Source organism: Odocoileus virginianus, chromosome 15 (genome assembly GCF_023699985.2).
Source record: "Odocoileus virginianus isolate 20LAN1187 ecotype Illinois chromosome 15, Ovbor_1.2, whole genome shotgun sequence".
Lineage (NCBI taxonomy): Eukaryota > Metazoa > Chordata > Mammalia > Artiodactyla > Cervidae > Odocoileus > Odocoileus virginianus.
The window spans coordinates 12144716-12158340 of NC_069688.1; positions in this window are offsets into that span (position 1 = coordinate 12144716).

Genomic DNA, 13625 nt, shown 5'->3' on the forward strand with positions numbered 1-13625 from the left:
TTAGCTTGGAAAAGCAGACACTTTTGGTGGGAGGGATGCAGATGTGGACTCAGTCCTATGATAGCTTTGATCTTATCAAATACACTATTTCATTCCATTATTGCAGCCACACTCTGGCATAGCACTGTTTCCCAAGTATTGTTGATGAGACAAATAATTTTAAGAAATAAATCAAGAGGCCTCTATGTCTATGCCCCAACCAGTAATGCTGAAGAAGCTGAAATTGAAGAAGATCTACAAGACCTTCTAGAACTAACACCCAAAAAAGATGTCCTTTTCATTATAGAGGACTGGAATGCAAAAGTCAGAAGTCAAGAAATACCTGGAATAACAGGCAAATTTGGCCTTGGAGTACAGAATGAAGCAGGGCAAAGGCTAATAGAGTTTTGCCAAGAGAACACACTGGTGATAGCAAACACCCTCTTCCAACAACACAAGAGTCTACACATGGACATCATCAGATGGTCAATAACAAAATCATATTAATTATATTCTTTGCAGCCAAAGATGGAAAAGCTCTATATAGTCAGCAAAAACAAGACTGGGAGCTGACTGTGGCTCAGATCATGAACTCCTTATTGCCAAATTCAGACTTAAATTGAAGAAAGTAGGGAAAACCACTAGACCATTCAGGTATGACCTAAATCAAATCCCTTACAATTATACAGTGGAAGTGACAAATAGATTCAAGGGATTAGATCTGATAGACAGAGTGCCTGAAGAACTATGGATGGAGATTCTTGATATTGTACAGGAGACAGTGATCAAGACCATCCCCAAGCAAAATAAATGCAAAAAGGCAAAATGTTTGTCTGAGGAGGCCTTACAAATGGTTGAGGAAAGAAGAGAAGCTAAAGACAAAGGAGAAAAGGAAACATACATTTTCCCATTTGAATGCAGAGTTCCAAAGAATAGCAAGGAGAGATAAGAAAGCCTTTTTTCAGTGATCAATGCAAAAAAAGAGAAAAACAATAGAATGTGAAAGACCAGAGATCTCTTCAAGAAAATTAGAGATACCAAGAGAATATTTCATGCAAAGATGGGCACAACAAAGGACAGAAATGGTATGGACCTAACAGAAGCAGAAGACATTAAGAAGAGGTGGCAAGAATACACAGAAGACCTATACAAAAATGATCTTAATGACCTAGATAACCACGATGGGGTGATCATTCACCTAGAGCCAGACATCCTGGAATGCGAAGTCAAATGGGCTTTATGAAGCATCACCATGAACAAAGCTAGTGGAGGTGATGGAATTCCAGTCAAGCTATTTCAAATCCTAAAAGATTTGAAGTTAAAGTGCTGTTAAAGTGTTGCACTCAGTATGCCAGCAAATCTGGAAAACTCAGCAGTGGCCACAGGACAGGAAAAGGTCAGTTTTCATTCCAATCCCAAAGAAGGGCAATGCCAAAGAATGTTCAAACTACAGCGTGATTGCACTCATCTCACAAGCTAGTAAATTAATGCTCAAAATTCTCCAAGCCAGGCTTCAACAATATGTGAACCGTGAACTTCCAAATGCTCAAGCTGGATTTAGAAAAGGCAGAGGAACCAGAGATCAAACTGCCAACATCTGTTGGAGCATATAAAAAGCAAGAGAGTTCCAGAGAAATATCTACTTCTGCTTTATTGATTATGCCAAAGCCTTTGTGTGGATCACAGCAAACTGTGGAAAATTCTTTAAGAGATGGGAATACCAGACCACCTGACTTTCCCTAAGAAATCTGTATGCAGGTCAAGAAGCAACAGTTAGAACTGGACATGGAACTATAGACTGGTTCCAAATTGGAAAAGGAGTATGTCAAGGCTGTATAATGTCACCCTGCTTATTTAACTTATGTGCTGAGTACATCATGTGAAATGCCAGGCTGAATGAAGCACAAGCTGTAGTCATGATTGCCGGGAGAAACATCAATAACCTCAGATATGCAGATGACACCTCCCTTATGGTAGAAAGTGAAGAGGAACTCAAGAGCCTCTTGGTGAAAGTGAAAGAGGAGAGTGAAAAAGTTGGCTTAAAATTCAACATTCAGAAAACTAAGATTACGGCATCTGGTCCCATCACTTCATGCGAATAGATGGAGCATCAGTGGAAACAGTGAGAGACTTTATTTTCTTGGGCTGCAAAATCACCACAGATGGTGACAGCAGCCATGAAATTAAAAGACACTTGCTCCTTGGAAGAAAAGCTCTGACCAACCTAGACAGCATATTAAAAAGAGACATTATTTTGCTGGCAAATGTCCATCTAGTAAAAGCTATGGTTTTTCCAGTAGGCATATATGGATGTGAGAGTTGGACTATAAAGAAAGCTGAGCACCAAAGAATGGATGCTTTTGAACTGTGGTGTTGGAGAAGACTCTTGAGAGTCCCTTGGACTGCAAGAAGATCCAACTAGTCAGTCCTAAAGGAAATCAGTCCTGAATATTCATTGGAAGGACTGATGCTGAAGCTGAAACTCCAATCATTTGGCCGCCTGATGTGAAGAACTGACTCAGTAGAAAAGACCCTGATGCTGGGCAAGACTGAAGGCTGGAGGAGAACAGAACAACAGAGGATGAAATGGTTGGATGGCATCACCAGCTGGATGGATATAAGTTAGAGCAAGCTCCGGGAATTGGTGATGGGGAGGGAACCCTCTCATGCTGCAGGCCATGGGGTCGCAAAGAGTTGGACACTACTGAGCAACTGAACTGAGCTGTAATGTCTATGAGGTTACAGAGAAGGAGCTCCAAGTTTAGATTTCTGTTTCCAGAAACAATGCTTCTTCTACCATGTCAAGCTGATAGAATATTTCCTTCCTCTTTCTACCTTCTATCTCTTTGTCTCTACCTGCGTTGGCTTACAGTAAGCTAAGACTTAAATTTTTTGTCCTGTTCTTCAAATGCAACAATCAAGACTTGGCTTCACACTAAATTTACATTTCTTATTTTCCAAATCAAGGAATACCAACTAATAAAAAAAAATGCACATCTTTTTAAAACACCACCTAGAAATACTACTAATAACTAACATTAAGTAGTATTCAATTTGGGCTTCCCCAATAAATGCTGGAGAGGGTGTGGAGAAAAGGGAACCCTCTTAAACTGTTGGTGGGAATGCAAATTAGTACAGCCGCTATGGAAAACAGTGTGGAGATTTCTTAAAAAGCTGGAAATAGAACTGCCATATGACCCAGCAATCCCACTTCTGGGCATACACACCAAGGAAACCAGATCTGAAAGAGACACGTGCACCCCAATGTTCATCGCAGCACTGTTTATAATAGCCAGGGCATGGAAGGAACCTAGATGCCCATCAGCAGACGAATGGATCAGGAAGCTGTGGTACATACACACCATGGAATATTACTCAGCCATTAAAAAGAATTCATTTGAATCAGTTCTAATGAGATGGATGAAACTGGAGCCCATTATACAGAGTGAAGTAAGCCAGAAAGATAAAGACCATTACAGTATACTAACACATGTATATGGAATTTAGAAAGATGGTAACGATAACCTATATGCAGAACAGAAAAAGAGACTCAGATGTATAGAACAGACTTGTGGACTCCGTGGGAGAAGGCGAGGGTGGGATGTTTCAAGAGAACAGCACTGAAACATGTATATTATCTAGGGTGAAACAGATCACCAGCCCAGGTTGGATGCATGAGACAAGTGCTCGGGTCTGGCACACTGGGAAGACCCAGAGGGATTGGGTGGAGAGGGAGGTGGGAGGGGGGACCGGGACGGGGAATATATGTAAATCCATGGCTGATTCATTTCAATGTATGACAGAAACCACTGCAATGTTGTAAAGTAATTAGCCTCCAACTAATAAAAATAAATGGAAAAAAAATGGGGGCTTCCCTGGTGGCTCTGTGATAAAGAATCTGACTGCCAATGCAGGAGGGATGGATTTGATCCCTGGGTTGGAATGATTCCCTAGAGAAGGAAATGGCAACACACTCCAGAATTCTTGCCTAGGAAATTCTGTGGATAGAGGAGACTGGGGGTACAGTCCATGGGGTCACAAAAGAGTCAGGCACAACTTAGTGACTAAACAACAAGTATTCAGTTTATCTCTACATACAGATATAGCAATGAGAATAAAGATTATTATTATTTTATATTCTTCATGTTTTTAAATATTCCCATTATGGATTATTTTGCATACTAATTAAAATAAATTATTATTCTCACTTTTCTTTTAACTTAGCAAAAGAGAAGGAAACTGCTTTGACACTGAAAGATATTTCTCAACTTCAGACAAAGCTCTATTTATTACCATATATATATATATATATATATGTATACATATATATATATATATGAAAGTCATTCAGTTGTGTCCAGCTCTTTGCGACCCACGGACTGTAGACTGCCAGGCTCCTCTGTCCATCAAATTCTCCAGGCCAGAATACTGGAATGCTGGAGTGGGTGGCCTTTCCCTTCTCCAGGGGAATATTCCCAACCCAGGGATTGCACTCAGGTCTCCTGTATTGCAGGTAGACTCTTTAAACACCTTTTGGTTGACAAGATTTCATCAGTTGTTTTTACTCAGTAAGGCTCATGTTTGAGAATATTTGCTTGTTGCTTTGCATTTGGTGTATTATTTGGCTGTGTTTAATTTTCTTTTAGAATTGTATAGACTTAGTTTCATTGTCCTCTGACACTAATTGGTGGCACAGAGAATTTCAGGGGTAAATCTGATTTTCCTCCTTATTTGCAATTTTGTCATTATGCCTGGATGCCTAGCAGGTCTATCTTGTATAAGTCGTTATTTCTGGGAACATGCAGTATTATTTTGTTCTGAATATTCAGTTCCTCTTTTCTTTAAAGTTCTCTGTTTTACAAATTATCCTATGATTTAATGCCACCTAGTCTGAGTCTCTAAGATAATTTCTCTCCTTTCATAAATAATCACCCTGATATCACAAAGCTTTCTTGTGTCACAAATGTCAATTATCTAATACTTATCTGTTTTCTTTTTGTTTCTAATTTATCTATGTTTCATAATGATATTGTTTTATTGTCCATCTTTTTCATATAATTCTCTTATTTAGGCATTTTCAACTAAAATATTAAATCTGTAAATATGTAGAATACATATTGAATATATATATTTGAAGACATATTTTTGTTTGGCATATTTTTCTCAGACTGAATTCATCTGTCTTTTTCATGTCATGTTCATTTCTTGGGTGTATATTTGAATATGTGTTTAGCTATAGTCATTTTGCTTTAAAAGTCATGTCATTTTGAGGATCAGTTTTCTCAAATCTGCCATAATCATCCTGGCTTTCCACTGAACTCCTAAGTTATTGGGGATCTATTTGTCTTCTCATAGAAATAGTCTGCAGTTAGATCAGTCTAGTGTAAGGGAGGAGGCAATCTCTGTGAGGCTTTAGTTCCATCTTTGTTGGGAGTGTTGCTTTGTTTTCTGATATATTTTAAAATTCCTTATATCATTCATATCCCATAGTAGGAACTATATATCTCATTTCCATGTATGGATATTCTTAAGTTTCAATCATTATCCCAGAATGGAACTCTAAGAAAAATGTACATGTATATGTATATATATATATATATTTTTTTTTAATCCTACAGATTTGAAAAGAAATGTATTTCCTTGGTGTGCCTATTAATAATCTCAGATTAAGGAATATTGATAAGACATCTCAGAATTTTACTGACTTTGCCTATATTCTCGTATCATACTTTTAAGCACCAGGATTGAGAGCAGGGGCTGTCAAAAATACTCAGTGCCTTCTTTCGCAATCACTTCTACTCTTTGTGAGCCTAATAATATATTTAGTTTCTTGCTTACTTGCTGCTGGTGGATTTTTTTTTTTTTTTTTTTTTGCTGACACTTTTTATTTTGTTGCTAGTGGTTGTGTTAGGTAATTGGAACTAAGATGCGTGACCCAGATTTACTCTGCCATCTAACCTACAGGTTTTCAGAGCTAAATTTCATGCTTACTTGTAGTAATCATTTCAGTTCTAGTTCGTGGCAAAACTATTTCCCAGCTTCATCTATGTGGTATTGAATCATCACAGTCCTCATCACCATTCTCATCACCATCAAATTCCATATGTGTTTTAAATCAAACTTGCCTCAAATAACTGTAGGGATATGGAACTGTAGAAGGTAAGAGGGAAAACAGATATTATCTAGTTAGGTCTTTCCAGTTTGCTGTTGAAGAAAATGAACCCAGACAAATTAAGTGGAAGTGACATTCACACAGCTGACTATTTTCCAAGGAAGTTCCAGATTATGAATGAGACCATATCAATATAACAGAAAGAGCACAACTTTGGACACAGATAAACTTATGTTTGCATCTCACCTCTGCCACATACAAGCATGTGAACTTAAGTTATTTCATCTCCATTTATCTCATTCTTCTCATCTGTGAAAACCTTAGAGAATTTTGAGAAAGGTTTAAGGGAGTGATGATGTAAAATGTTTAGCACTGTGTCTTATGCAGTAAGCTCTTAATAAATGGTGGTAAGCATTATTATTGAGCGAGTTTGTAGAGCTAATTACTGGCTGTACTAACAAAACATTACTGTGACAGAAAATCTCATAATTCACTGGTTAAATGACAGTAGTTCCTCATTTGCCCTGAGTGTGTGGATTAGGTAGAAGTTGAGTGATCTAGACTGAGCTCAGGTAGTCAGTTCTGCTACCCTTGGCTGGGCTGCTCTACCTGTGTGTGGCCTACTGGCGTTTAGTTGATCTTGACTGGCCTCAGCTAGCCTGTTCTGCTTTTCTTGGATGGGTTCACTCACATGCATTTAGCTTTCTGGAGGTTTGATGATTATGACTAGGCCCAGCTCAGGGTGGTTCTGTTCTATGTCTCTCATTGTCTCCTGAGACCAAGGAACTCATCCAGGCACATTGTTCTCATGGCTACAGCAGAGAAATAAGAGAGTAAGCAGAAGGATGTGAACTTCTTAGGGTCCAGGCTCAAAGCCAGAGCTCCTACCTAATGCTTTTGGCCAAAGTCAGTTTCACAGCTTAAGCCAAAGTCAAGAGACTAAAGTATGAAACAGGATGAGATAAAGAATTGCTATCCAAAACACAATCCATTGTAAGACCAAGTGAGATCTAGAATGCTGCAGAGAGACAGATATAAAGCTTGAACTTTGGAATCAGACTGACCAAGATTTAAGGCCTAGATTACCTAGTTTACAAGTGATCTCTGTGACTTTGGTCGAGTTATAGAATTCTTATAAAAAATCATTTTCTTAATCTGGAAAATGGAGAAAATCACTTGCCATGCAATACTGTGAGCTCAGAATTTATTTTATTGTTTGGCACATAATATTTAATAGTTGCTATTGGTAGCATTACTTCCTACTTTCAGTCTTGGGTTCTTCCATTTATACAACATCAGGATGTGTTATTATTTTAAAACTTTAAAAAATACTTCTCCCTCCATGTTAACAAATGCTTATTTATTTTCATCTTAAGAGGAAAAATAGTTGCTAATACTTCTTGTTGACGTTTTCCTCTACTAAATGCAAACAAGTAAATACTGACCCTAATGAAAGCATGTTTAATGGGAAATTCAGTTTGATTTATTCACTAATTAGCACCAATTAGACTTTGAAGGGACAGGTGAATGATGTTTTCATACAAATATTTGAATGTGATACAGCCCATCAGATTTACAGAAAAGAGTGCCGAAAAGTCAGAAACTGATGAAATGTGTCATATTTATGAGAATTCACTGGGAACATGAGGTAGCATGCATGCTTGCATAATGTGGAGGTCAGGAGAACACTGTACAGGGGTAAACAGAAAGATGAGATGAATGGTTGGAAAATACCATTAATCAGAAGAGAAAGTTGGCATTCTGCATTATGAATCTATTAGCAGTTTAGCTAAGTCGCCTCCAGGATTCTGTAATTAAGTGGGGTTTACCCAGCACTTTGCCTTCGGAAGGAATTCAGTGCAATTCAGTAAATGTTTCCTGAGTGTGTTCCCTACACCCACCATTGGAGCCAGAGAGAATCTCTGCTCTCAAGTAACACATAATCTAGTGGAGGCATCAATCACATATACAAAGTAATCAATTAATTGGTGGTAAGTATTATGAGAATAATAACCAAGAGCTGTGGAAGCACAGAGAAAATATAAATGAATGTGAGTGTATTTAAGTTGAGTGTTGATTAATGAAGAAGATTTTGACAGATTTGGAAAGGAGGTAAAGTTATAATTAATCAAATTAATATCAAACCAGTCCACCCTAAAGGAAATCAGCCCTGAATATTCATTGGAATATTCATTTATCTAGTTGAAGCTGAAACTCCAATACTTTGGCCACCTAGTGCAAAGAACTGACTCATTAGAAAAGACCCTGATGCTGGGAAAGATGGAAAGCAGGAGGAGAAGGGGATGACAGAAGATGAGAATGTTGGATGGCATCACTGACTCGATGGACATTAGTTTGAGCTTGCTCTGAGAGTTGGTGATGGACAGGGAACCCTGGCTTGCTGTAGTCCATGGGGTCACAAAGAGTCAGACACAACTGAGCAACTGAACTGAACTGAAATTAATATGAGATTTCTGGCTCTTCCAAGAGATGAGAGGAGAGAGGGTTTTAGAACATCCACAGCAGAAAGATGCATAGTTCAGGTTGTATTAAAACATGTACTGAAACTGGTAAGCATTGCACTGAGAGACCTTGTCCTTATCTCTCTTGCACTTCTGGTGAGGCTGGTACAACGCAGGCTCTTGGGCACCAAAGAAACTGATTTCTCTGATTTTTTGAGGCAGTGAACTTACCCATGATGAGCTGTGTTTTAAAAGGATAACTGACTGAATTGGGACTGAGAACTAGCCCCCTGATAACATGGTACTTGCTTTCACTGAGCTTGCATGCCAATGAGTGTAGCAGACACTAACTAAACAAACAGAAAAGATAAAAGCAGATGGCAACAAATGCACTGAAAAAGAAGGGGCACTGGGGAGAACTCGGAAGGGACTCTTCAAAGTGTTGAGATAAAAGGAATGTGAAAATCAAGGAGAAAGACGTTCTGGGCAGAAGGGAGAGTAGATACAAGAATATAAGAAATCTAAGGTAAGAAACTATTTGGCATGTTGAAGAACCAGAATGCAAACCAGTGAATATAATGGTTCAATTTGAAGGCTGGAATGAGATGAAATTGAAGAGGTAGCAGGAAAAAGGTCAAGTAAGCTTTGTAGGTCATGGGGGCAAGTTACGGTTTTATCATCAGAGGAAGCCATTGAATTATTTTAAGCATGGTTATAAAATATTCTGTATTTAGAGTTTAAAGATAATCTAGCTGCTGTGTAGCAAATAGCGGGACAGGCTATCTGTTGTCAACTGAGTGCCACCACCATGTCCTTCTAGGGCTGCTGATTCTGTTTCTCAGCATCACCTCCCATGTTTGATCCTGGGCTACATTTTGCCAAGGAATGCAAAATATGTGATATCTGTAGCGTGGAGGTGAATTAGAAGCTTTGTTCTCTAGAGGTGAAGGCAGCAGATGAATGTGCACATGTGGGCATCACAGAACTCCCAGCCAAGTCCTGAAAACTACTCATTTCATGGCTATTGGTTAAGACTCTTGGGGAGCTTCTCAGACTTTCCCAGAATGATGACAACTTTCAGACAAGCTTAGAAAACCCACCAGATTTTGTCCTGCAGGCTGAGGTCTTCAGTGTTGTCTTCTCTGACCTTCAGCTTCTATTTCTCTGGCATCTGCCCCCACTCCCCAGCTCTTTCAACAACCCCATAAGCCCCTACACTATGTTAAACTCTTTGTTTCTGGAATGCACAGCTTCTGTTTACCAACTGATAGAAAAATATATATATATATTGCAAAGTATTAGAGCTATGAGAGGGCACAATTAGGATTCTACAGAGTACTGGAGAAAAATGATGGACTTGAGACATACATGGTAGAAGCACAAAAAATATTACATATGGATTGTTTGGGACAAAGAAGTAAAGAAGGAATGGAGGATTTCTTCTATATTATTAGCTTGATTAGGGTGCCACTTAATGAGATGAGGAAGTTTAGTATTGAACAGATTATATAGACATATATCCTAAAAAAAACCTTGAAGAGCAAAATAGCTGGCCAGGACCAAGAACTTTCTAGAAGGCATTATGGCTCTAGCATCATTAGGGATGTAGGGAGATTTGTGGGTGAAGATCAGTCAGGAGAAGATACAGTTTTACTTTTTTATGTTCACTAAAGGAAAAGAATTGATAAGTTGGCTTGAGGAATCTCAGGAGCAAGTCCCTTGTAGCAGGAAGACCATTTTTTCTTGAGTCGAAGAGAACTGAGTTCAACCTTGACTAAAACTTATTAGCTATGTGTAACTTTGAGGGAGCTGTCTAGCCTGTTTGAGCCTGCTTTATCTGTATATTCACCTGGCCAGGTGACATAGTGGTAAAGAATCTGCCTGCCAATGCAGGAAATGCAAGAGATGCAGGTTCAGTCCCTGGGTTGAGAAGATCCGCTAGAGTAGGAAATGGCAACCCACTTCAGGATTCTTGCCTGGAGAATTCCACGGACAGAGGGGGCTTGGTAGGCTAGAGTCCATGGGGTTGCCAAGAGTCAGACATGAGTAGCACTATATTTATGTTAGAAACAACTTCAACGCTTACCGTAAAATAGCAAATTAAATTAGTATCAAGTACTTGGTGATAAATAATATCGTTTATACCTGGATGCATATTTGTTGAAAAACTACTAAATCCTAGACATTGTGCCAAGCAATTTGGATATAAATTCTCCTAAAAAGTGAAGGGTGCTACAAATCAGATTATGAAAAGCCTTGGCCCACTCTGGAGTCTTGGGGAAAGTTTCCTGTGAAGTGATGTTTGAACGAGACTCTGGAAGTTGAATAGGAATCACCTTGATATACACAAACGAAGTTTTTATCAGGTGGAGGGTGAAAAAAAGATGAAGAACATTCCCAGTCACGAGTACAACATTGTAGAAGGCGCTAACACAGGGTCAGAAAAATACATTTGGTCCTCAGAAAAGACAAGTGTGGCTGCTGCTACAAGCCTGCGGGCAAAGAGAATAGAAATGCTTCTAGGATTTTTCCTCCTGATCCAGGCCAGCTCTCCAGAGTGAGATAAAGACAACGATTAACAGCAGACATTTTGTTCAGCCAAAATCACAACCATTACTTGATGAGCACTTACCATTTGTCAAGCACTGCATTAAGCACCTAATTCTTGTTTTGAGAACTATTATGTCTCAGACACTGCCATATGATGATGAAAAAGACAAGCAGTTGCTCTGTCTTAACTCAAATTTTACTTATTTAATTCTCATAACAATCAACTGATGTTAGAGATGAAGCTTAGATAGATCAACAGCTTGCCAAGCTCATACAGCTAGGAAATATAGTTATTTTTCCATCTATTCACTTGCTTTACACTTATTTATTATGCACCTACTCTGTGCTGGACACTGTTCTAGGTTCTTCAGACATAGCTGGAAGCAAAGAAGATTTCTCAAAGAATATACATCCTAGTAGGTTAGTCCAACAATAAACTATAGACATAATATATGAATTACATCATGGGCTAGAAAATGATACATTCTTTGAACAAGGAATAACAGCAGAGTACAGGAAACTGGAAATTCTAGCATCTCAATGATAATGGGATACTGTGGTGAGATTCTTTGAAGAGATGGCATTTGAGAACTCAGTGAAGGTGTGGGGAAGTTAGACTTGTGGCAACCTGGTGCCTTAGTTTGCTCAGGCTACCATAACCAAATACCATAGTGTGTGTTGTGGGTTGTTTAAACAAGAATTTATTTCTCAGTTTTGGAGACTGGGAAGTCCAAGATCAAGGTATCAGCTGATTCAGTTTCTGTGGAAGACTGTCTTCCTGGTTTGCATATGGCTGCCTGCTAATTGTGCCCTCTCAAGGCAGACAGAGAGAGAGAGGTTCTTCCTCTTGTTATAAGGCCATAGTTCTATCCCATTAGGGTCCTGCCCTTTCAACTTCATTTCACCTTAATTACCTCCTAAAGACCTATCTCCTAATACAGTCAAACTAAGGGATTTTTTTTTTTTTAGGGCTTTAACATAGGATTTTGGAGGGAATATGATTCAATCTGTAGCATCTGGGGAAGTGCCTTCAAGCAGAGGGAACAGCCATGGCAAAGGCACAAAGACAAGAGTCAGCCTGGTGAGTTGAGGCCAACAAAGAGCCTAATGTGGCTGCAGGTGATGGAGGTGTGGGAGAACATGAAGTCAGAGAGGCAAAGCGCACTAGTGTGTGAGGAACTAGCTGGCTGGGGGCTCTGAATTCTATTTGAGTGAAACAGGGGCCAGTGCAGAGCCCCAAGCAGAGGAGTGACCCGATTTGGCTCATTTCAATAATGTAACTGTGACTGCAAAGGGAGTTGTCCCTAGAAGTGGCGAGCACTTTGATACCACTGTTAGTTACCTGGACAAGAGATGATGCAGGCTCAGCCTAGGTGATAACAATAGAAATGGTATGAAGTAAACATATTCTGGTTATAGCTTTTAAGTAAAATAAACAGTACTTCCTGGAAGAAAATAGATTTGGGACGTGAAAAAAGCAAGTGAAAGATAGCATCAAGTTTTTTGACTTGGGTAACATAAAATTTGGTTTGTCATCAATTAAGATGGAGAAGGCAGAGGCAGAGCTTGTCTGGGGACAAGATAAGGTATCATCATCCCAGTGGAGTGCTTGTTTTCTCCAGGTCCCTGCATGTGACTAATACTTGGGGGGTGATGAGCAGAGGTTGGGTTACTAGTAAGGATGTTGCTTCCATCTTCTCAAAACTGCTCAGATTTTACTTGAACAAAGGGTTTCCTGGATGAAAACTAGTCTGGAAAACCACTTACAAAGATCAGCCACTTCTCTATTTTACTAGAGAGAAGACTTAAGCCATGCAGGCTTAACAGCTTAGCCCTGGCTGTACCCCAAGGTTTGGGTAGGAGAGAACACAGAAAATCCACAGACAGAATATCTAGAAAAAGAGAAAGGAAGTCTCTGCCCAGTCTTGATGTTAGACGTTTTGAAGAGGCAATCTCTCCAATACTGCCAACCGGACATACATAATGATAAGGAAAGGAATACCATCTACTGAATTGCAGGTACCAATATTATATCATTTAATTCTACAGCAACTCAGCATCACAGATAATAAAAATCAAGGTTTCACAAAATTAATTAAGTGGACCCTCGAATGTGATTTAATGGACATAACTGGAAAGCACAGAGTCGGGGCTAGAACCCCAGCCTCATTTCCAACCTCACATTCTTTGCACTATGCCAGAATGAATGTAGCACCATTATTTTATTTTAAGTGCTCAAATATAGCTATGTCCATGCTGAAATACTGATCTGGAAATATAGACCAAAGCCCTATGATGGGTATATTATTCACTGATAGATGATGTGAAGAACAAAGAATTGAGTAAGAATTCATGACATAAACTGTAAGTGACATCCCCAGCTGCTGAGTCTTTGTCAAACAACACTTTATCCACTGGACAGCTTGACATCTACTAGGTGATGGCTGTGGCATGGGGGACTTCATAAGAAGAGAGGAGAAAAGAATGTGGGGTATAAATAATATGCACGAATTACTGGGAGC